Consider the following 8,620-nt stretch of genomic DNA (forward strand, 5'->3'; position numbering starts at 1 on the left):
GGTACAGAGAAACCTCCTGTCCAGCAAATGCTTTAAGCTTTTCTACGTTCAAGACTTTACTTCCCAGGTCCCTGCAAAGACCCTTACTCTGCCCTGCCCCACCCAACCCGTTCTATTCGGAATGATTGCTGAAAAACACGACCATTCCACAGCAAGTAAGCAAGTGACATCCCGACCCAGAGCTTTCCCTTACAGCACAATGCCAAAGCCAAGCCCAGAATTTTTACTTGCTGATGACCGGCAGCGTGCGAGAGCAGAGCCGGACGCGAGGACTTCCCTCCGGGATGGCTGATCCGCTGGTGCGCGCACACGCATGCGCGGTGCCGAGCTGCAGTTGCAGCTTCCAACCCTACCGACGACCAAACGTCAATACCTCAGGGGGGGAGCCGCGCATGCGCGGTGGTGCATTTTCAACTGCTCGCTGCTGCCGTTCAGTGGATCAACGTCGGTACTGCAGCTGGGGAGGCGCGCATGCGCGGTGGGGCAATTTTTTTGGTGCTCGCTGCTGCCGCCCGGTGGACAAAGGTCGGTACTGCAGCTAGGGAGCCGCGCATGCGCAGCGGCGGACTTTCGAGTGCTCGCTGCTGCCGCCCGGTGGACAGCAGTCGGTTACTGCAGCCTGGGAGCCGCGCATGCGCAGTGGTGCAATTTCTTGGTACTCGCTGCTGCCCCCGTGTGCACAAAAGTCGATACTGCAGCTGGGGAGCCGCTCATGCGCAGTGGTGCAATTTTTTTTGCTGCTCGCTGCTGCCGCCGGGTGGACAAGATGCAGTACTGCAGCTGCGGAGCCGCGCATGCGCGGTGGTGCATTTTCCCGAGCTCGCTGCTGCCGCCGTGCGGACAGACGTCGGTACTGCAGCTAGCAGTCGCGCATGCGCAGTGCCGCTTTTTCGTTGTGCTCGCTCCTGCCGCCCCGTGGACAAATATCGGTACTGCTGCTGCGGCCCGGCGCATGCGCGGTGCCGCATTTTCCCGTGCTCTCTACTGCCGCCCAGGGGAACAACGGCGGTACTGCAGCTGGGGAGCCGCGCATGCGCGATAGCAGATTGGGGGGGGTTTTTTGTGCTCGCTGCTGCCTCTGTGTGGACAGAAGTCGGCACTGCAGCTGGGGAGAGCTCGCTCTGTCTTGTTGCCATTTAAAATTTCTTCATCTACATCCTCTTTTTATGCACTTTTAAACTCCTTGTTTTAGTCATATATATGAGTTCTTTTTCTATTTTATAACCCTCTATACCTCGATTTAGATTTTTTTCAGATTCTACCATCCTTTCTATAAGAGAGTAGACAGAGGCCTTTCTTGTCAAATCTTTTGACGTATATATACATAAAATTTTTCAATATACATAAAAAGGAGAGATTTTTCTCTACTTCCATGCCTCACACCCATATTTACAGGTTTTCATTATTTAATCCCTCCCCCACCAATTCTCAGGCATTTGGGGGCTGTCACCCCCCTTTTGGGGGGGTGAACTGGCCCGTGACCCCCCCATCCCCCCACTCACCCTGCTCCTCTGCCACATCACCATCGTCCGCCCCAGTGACATCGGGGTGCCCCAATAGACATCATCACTCCCCAGCCTCCCCCCTTCTTCGTCACACCCAAAAGACAAACAAAACAAGAGAATCTGCCCCAACTGCCAGCTCCTTACCTTCATCAGGCCATTTACATATGTACATGCCCCACCAAAAAAGGGGAGCTCCGCTAGAAAAATAAAGGGGGGGCAGCCCCCCAACTGCTTGCAGCCCCTGTCCCGCAGCCTGGCAGCCGCCCCACGCCATAGGGGAGCGTGCCCGAGGACGGTGCCACGTCTCTCGCTCGGCCTCTGCTCCGCCATCTTCCCCCTCCCTTCCCGCGCTGCGACCGACTCCCCAGGGCAACAAACGGCCCCGGTCCCTCTCGGCCCCGGGCTCTCCCCACCACCTGCGGGGCACCCACCGCACACAGAGCCAGGAGCCTCCAGCCACAGGGCTGGCCCCTGACCCTCAGCATGCTTCACGACCCGCAGGGAAACCTGGCCGGCGGGATCTAGGGAGCACCACCAGACGCTTACAGCAAGACCGCTGAAAAACAAAAACCCCACATTCCCTTTCAGCACATGAAAAAAACCACCACAGCAGAAAGTACAGGGATTCAGTCGGAATAAGGGATAGGAGAGGAGCTGAGCTAAAGCAGGATTCTAGGGAAACGGGTCCGCTCCAGATACAGCGCACGCTTTAACAGCTACACTGACTGCAACGCTTCAAATCCCTATTGAGACCAAGTGGTAGGATTTTCAACACCTTCTTCACCTAAAAGCGAACGCTCTTGCTGCTCTTGGAAAACGTCTCATCCCTTCCTTCCAGCACTGCTGCAGGGAGACAGCCCGGTGAGGCTGCAGGACAAGGCCGGACCGTCATCAGAATCTACGCTTACGGATCCACCACGACGGCTACGGCCCTCGCGCTGCTGCTGCTGCACGTCTTGCTCGCTCGGTCAAGAAAGCTGAAAGGGAAGTGTAAACCTTTAGAGAGTAACATGGAAAATAAAGAACACATCTCAGTAATTCACTCTACACTAAAAAGGTGGGCGTATGTTTATAGACATCCAACAACAAGACTTACACTAGAAAAGCATTTGAGTTTCCTTTTGCATTCATTTAACTTGCACAGCTGGGATACCGTTAAATCATCTCTCTCCAAAACGCACGGTTATTATGTGACCGGGGGGGGTTGTGCGCTATGTCATTAGGAGGGACATCTGCCCAGCTGCGCTGCCCAAGAGAGACGCTACTGAAGCGCCAGGGAAACGCACCATGGAAAGAGGGGCAGAAATAAAGTACTGCCAAGCACGCCGTCAAAATACCGGGGAAAACCCCGTAACGTTCAGTTGCCTCTCTCTTGAAACATGGAGAACAAATACCTCACTGCTGAAATACACCTCCTAAGTTGCATGCCACAGCTATTGGGCACTTACAGTTTCAACAGTGCCAGTCGCTTTGTCAATGACACCGTTTTAACTTCTCTTTAAAGTTTCCATTTGATAGAAAAGTCAGTGAGATAAGAGATCCCCAGACGGTTTCACTGGGGGGGGGAGGAGGGGGAGGCACAGAAATCAAATCCCCAGTGCTGCAATACATCAGGCTACCAAAAGGGACCGGCAGATTTGCTAATGCTTTTGGCTGTACCGAAGCATGCAGAGGAACGCCTTTCGATCATATCTCGGCTGTTACAACTGAGAACCAAAGACCAGCGATGCCATCAACTTTTGGAAGACGTGCTGGGCTTGGGTCCTTGGAAGGAAATTGACTTTTTGGGGTGTTTGTAAAGAGAGTGAAAAGTCTTGTTGCTGATGACTTCTACTGGCACGTCCAGCCGCTCCGATGGGAAGTTCATCAAATGCAACTTCTTTGAATGAGAAGGATTGCCAGTCGGGAAAATCTCTTTCCAACTGAAGTCAAAAACTACACACTGTAGCTTCAGGAAAAAGGACCTTCTTGAAGCAGTAACTCACCAAAACCACATCAGGACTCACTGGCGGTACTTACAAGGCTGCTAACGCTTCTTGGGAAAGCCTGGAAAACACGCGGAAGCGACGCCCATTTGTCCCGTTTTGTCCACGTCTCTTCTTTGACCTTGACGGCTTTTCGTACGGATGCTAGGATCGCAGTAAGGCTTTTCAAGTACTGCTACAAGACATTTTAAAACCTTACTGACTGAAAAAGCAGAAAGCTTTTCCCAGGAAAACAAAGGCTCTTTCTTCTGAACACCTCAACTCTTCCCAACAGTTTCTTTCCTCTTTTAGTACAAAATTATTTTCACAGTATCATTTCCTAGGAAGCGCACAGAAGATTACGCTTTCGGGAAGAGAAAAGAAACGGAGGGAAGTCAGCTTTGCGTAGGCACGCTCCAGAACACGCCTTTTTCTATCCGTAGTATTTGTGTTGAAATACTTCACAGAAAAACTACAGGAGGAGAGGTGGCACATTCTTCACCTTAACTTTCAAGTCCCCGCTACGAGTACCTTAGGAAAAACGCAGGCACACATCGTAGACATACCGTGGACTTGCAGACCACTACGGATCCTTTCCGTCCGTCTTGCACTTTCCTGGCAGAAGAAAGGGCGACCGCGGCGAAATGGTGGCAGCTGACATTCTGCTGAGAGAGGAAAAAAACCCTTTAGCATAAAGCTGGGTAGGAATCTAAAGCTTCCTGTTTTGGTGAAGCTTGGTGAAGACTACAACTGAGCGGAGGAAAAGTGTTTTGCATCGTCTTCGGAACAGTTGACGATACAGGCCGCTAGAGCTTGTGCGCTTTTAGACAACCGTGCCTTTTTTGACTCACAGGCAGCTTTGGTTTGCGCAGCAAAAGACGCAGCAAAAGCGCAGCAAGAAGACGGCACGCCCTCAGACCCAGAGCACAACCCTCCGGACGGCCACACGCCCCTCGCTGTTTTGATGAGGAGCCGCCGAGCATCCCTGCGAGCACAGCTGCACGCGCAACATCACTTTCACCTACGCCGATTTCAGCGGATGTAGTTTCTGAAGCTTTACACCGAAAACCGTATCTTGACACTTCGCCACAGGAGAAGCGATCCGTAACTAGAACCCCACAAAAACCTAGAAACACCACTTGCAATCCCACAGCAGCGACAGCTTCAGAACTATTTAGACCAGGAACAAGGGAGAAAAATAACACCGCTTCATCGCGCGCACGGGAAAGCGGCAGAGAAAAGGGTCAGCATTCGTAGCCCTCACAGGAAACAGGCATTCTCCTTCCCTTCCTAAAGCCCTCTCTTGGGTCTAAATACCGCAGCACTACCGTGGCAGTATCGAGAGCAGGGAACAACAGCCCCGCCGCTGGACATTTACGTAGCGGCATACATAAACAGAGGGACACGTTTTGCCACCCACAACCCTGAACTTCCTGAAAACTCACATTTACCAAAAAAAGAGCCGCTTGGAGCATACTGCCCAGCAGCGTTTGGCAATAAAACTGCCATGTGGTGGACCCACGCAAATTGCTCGGTAACTTGCTATTTGCTTCCCGTTGTTTTTCTTCCTTCGGAAATTCTACTTGCGGCCAAGTTATTCACTACGGCTTCAAGCATTGACCTTCCTGGGATTACCAGCACGTCTACACAGGCAAGTAACTTACCTGCTCTTCTACCGTTGTCCAAATTCCAATTACAGTCATGAAAGAGGAGTGAGAGAGAAGAAAAGGAGAGCTCAGGCAGCAAGAGAGCTCTGCAGGCTGCCGCCACTCAACGTCGCACTCTTCTTTTTAAACCACACACACGTGCCCCCCCACAAAAAAACAGACCAAAAACCCCGTGACCTTGTACCTTTTTTCTTTCAGAGCTCATCCCTGTCTCAGCACGCCGTCTTGTCAAAGCGTGAAGTGCAGATGATCTGTAGCCCAATGACATTTGCGTGCGATGGATACGTGTTCAGAAGGAGTCCAGATCTGTAAGACGGGTGCCATTTTGGTGGGTTTAATAATCATCACTCGAGTGTATCGACGGACACGTTTGGGAGGAAACTAACTGTTGTGGTTTAGCCCCAGTCGGCAATTAAGTGCCACCCAGCAGCTGGCTCACCCTCCCCCCAGGGGATGGGGGAAAGAAGCCAAGGAGCAAAAGTCAGAAAACTCGTGGCCTCAGATAAGAAGAGTTGAATCATTGGAACAAAATAAGAAGAAGAATGAATTATCATGAGAAGGAAAACAACAAGAGAGCAAGAGAGGAACAAAACCCAGGAAAAAACAAGGGATGCAAGCCCTCACCACCCGCCGACCGATGCCCAGCCACTCCCCCAGCAGCGATCCCTATCCCCCGGCCAACTCCCCCCAGTCTCCATACTGAGCGTGACGCCAGATGGCACGGAATAGCCCTTTGGCCAGCTTCCATCAACTCTTTTGGCCGTGTCCCCTCCCAGTTGCTCGTGCGCCCGGCAGAGCGTGGGAAGCTCAAAAGTCCTTGACCAGTGGAAGCATTTCTTAGCAACAACTAGAACATCACTGTGTTATCAACATTATTCTCATCCTAAAACCCAAAACACAGCACTATACCAGCTACTAGGAAGAAAATTAGCTCTATCCCAGACGAAACCAGGACACTCATTCCCTTTTAAACGCAGCGTCTCCTTGGGGGAAAAAAAATGTGTTAGAGACGGAAAAAAAAAAATGACAACTCGGGGCTCCCAACCACCACCGAGCAGTGGGGAAATTAACGAAAGTGAAGACAAAGAGCAGCAACGCTGTAATCCTGATCACGGACTTCAGAGACCCTCCAAGTCTACACCTCAAGCCTAGGAATGACTAGTCCTTTTTTGGAAGGACAAACTTTTTTTTTTTTTTTAAAGTCCTAGACTGAAGGCTCCACGGAAGAGAATGCGGATTGACCCACAGCACAGCATGCCATCAACACTCTAATGAAAAAACCAAAAAATGGAATAAAAATCAAGTTGAAATGTCAGTTTCCATCACATTTCACTCATTCTATTTCTACTGGCATCTAGGTGCTCCAAAATTAACTCTACTGACACCATAGTTCACTAACAGTGTAGTTGTGCATATAAAAAGAAAAGGCTCTTGCCAACTTGCCCATAAAGTCAGTCTGAACAAACAGAAGAGAAACACTTGACCCTGAAGAAGGTAACAGGCAGCTCTTCATTTATCCGAGATGAAAGTTCATTCTTTTACCCGAAAGGAGAACCTTCGGAACTGCCAAGGGACCAACCCAGGAACGAGGCACGCTCTGTTACCCGCAAGTCTTCATCACCTTTTCTGCACTGGCAGCAGATTTGCCTTTTCTCTGGGTTTCAGGCGGAGCATCTGTAGCGTCCCTGAACTCGCAAAGGTTTCTCCCCGCTCCCCCGGCCCCATACGCGTGATTCCCTGAGCGGCAAGCGGGACCGACCACGCGGGATTTTCTGCACGTGACGCCGAAGGTGACACTGGGAAAAGAGGAGGCAAAAAATGATCCTGTTTGTCACACCCAGCCGACGGGGAAAACACAGGGGAGGGTTCTGCCAGAGGGGCCATGCGGGGCCAGGCCGTGCACCTCGGGAGCTCCAACCGACCGGCCCCTCTCCCCTTTGCCAGGTACCGGGGAGACACCGCTGCCTCCCACTGCCGCCTCGCCCGCGCCCCCTCGCAGCGGGGCTGCCCCAGGAGAGCCGGGGCACCCCCACCTCTCCCCCACCCCCAGGAACAGGACCGGGAGACACCCTCCACACAGGGAGGGGCGCAGGGCGTGGATTTAATCCCCGAGGGAAGAGGCCAGGCTCCCCGCTGGCAGAAGGACCGCTCGCCTCCCTGCTGCTCAGAGCCGCTTGCTGGGGACAGCCCGGCCTGCGCCCGGCCGCTCTGCAGCCCCGCTGGGAGCGCAGTCCGGCTGACGGATGCTCCAGCGAATAGACGCTCCTGCTCGTGGCCGCCCCCGCTCAGCTAACGTTGCCTCTGGCTAACGCACGCTCCAGACAGCGGACACCCCATCTCCTTCCAGCTCCTCCTCGCTACAGCTCTGGCTAACCGAAGCTCCAGCTCCGCACCGAAGCTCCGCTGGATTTCAGCTCCTTCTCCTTACGAGCTCCAGCTATTTGCCACAGTCTGGGCTTTCGACAAGGTCGGAAAGCGGTCGCTGTCAGAACTGGAATATGACTATTAAACATCACAGCTGTACGCTGTGGAAATACCGATTCATTAGTTTGTACGATTAAGTACTTAAGAACTATTCTCAGCAGCGTACAAAGAAGAGCTGGGCTCCAAGAGGGCGTGCGGGGTCTGAAAAGCACCCTTCCCCCCCCAGAGGCCACCTCAGACCGTGAGGCTGGCCCGGGGCATGCCGGCCTCCCGAACTCTGGGCTCCGACGCGACCAGACCCCCACCCTCCAGGGAGGGTCCTGCCCACCCTCTGCTTTCCCCCGCAGCCCCCAATGCCCTCCCCCCGCCCTGCGCAAACAGCCAAACTGGCTTCTGCTTTGGGCCCCCAAACCAGCTCCCATTTCTGAGCCCACAAACCCACCTGCTCAGCCTGTTCCCGAGTCCCAGAAATGCAGCACTTCACCTCTGCTCCTCAGCCCAAAAACGTACCGCTCGGTCCCCTCTGGCAGGTCCTGAAAACGCACGACTCAAGCCGTTTCTCAGCCCCAAAGTCAGCCACCTCAGCCTCTTTTCAAGCCCCGCGAACACAAGACCTGCTCTCCATTTTCAGGCCCCAAACCAGCTCACCCTCTCTGCTTTCCGACCCCTTTGCGGTCCCCACGCGTGATGCTGCGGGGCGGGGGGAGCGGAGCCACCCCACAGCCCTGCACCCCCAGGGCCACACGTGCACTTTTGGGGAGCGCTTGGGCACTGCGGAGGGCCCGGCCCCACACCTCTGCAGGGCCGCACCAGCACAGGCAGGGCATCGCTTTATCACGGCTGCTTCCGGCTCGCTTTCTCCGGCACTGGTTTGGGGTGCCGGGCCCGCACCCCAAACCCCCGCAGCCCCAAGCACCCCCGCGGGGAGCCGGGCCCAGCCGCCTCCAGGAACCCCCGCCCGCCGCAGCCGCGGCCCTTCCCCGCCACTCCGGCCACCGGCACCCGCCCGGCGCCGCAGGAGCCCCCCGGGCCGCCGCTGCCTGACCTGCGCCGGGAGCAG

General features: G+C 54.2%; 1 long non-coding RNA gene across 7 annotated transcripts; it reads right to left on the bottom strand.

Moving 5' to 3' along the window:
• Nucleotides 1-2,122: 2,122 nt before the first annotated feature.
• LOC140645426 (uncharacterized) lies at nucleotides 2,123-8,073 on the bottom strand. 7 transcript variants are annotated; one of them, XR_012039990.1, is made up of 6 exons: nucleotides 8,003-8,062; nucleotides 6,046-6,119; nucleotides 5,321-5,442; nucleotides 4,036-4,134; nucleotides 3,525-3,665; nucleotides 2,123-2,482 (listed from the first exon to the last, which is right to left on the bottom strand). It is a non-coding gene; the product is annotated as an uncharacterized lncRNA (long non-coding RNA). The 7 variants fall into 7 exon arrangements; XR_012039989.1 differs by lacking the exon at nucleotides 8,003-8,062 and adding an exon at nucleotides 6,758-7,007; XR_012039992.1 differs by lacking the exon at nucleotides 6,046-6,119 and having other exon boundaries at nucleotides 8,003-8,073.
• Between the last annotated feature and the right edge of the window lie 547 nt (nucleotides 8,074-8,620).

Source organism: Ciconia boyciana, chromosome 33 (genome assembly GCF_034638445.1).
Source record: "Ciconia boyciana chromosome 33, ASM3463844v1, whole genome shotgun sequence".
Lineage (NCBI taxonomy): Eukaryota > Metazoa > Chordata > Aves > Ciconiiformes > Ciconiidae > Ciconia > Ciconia boyciana.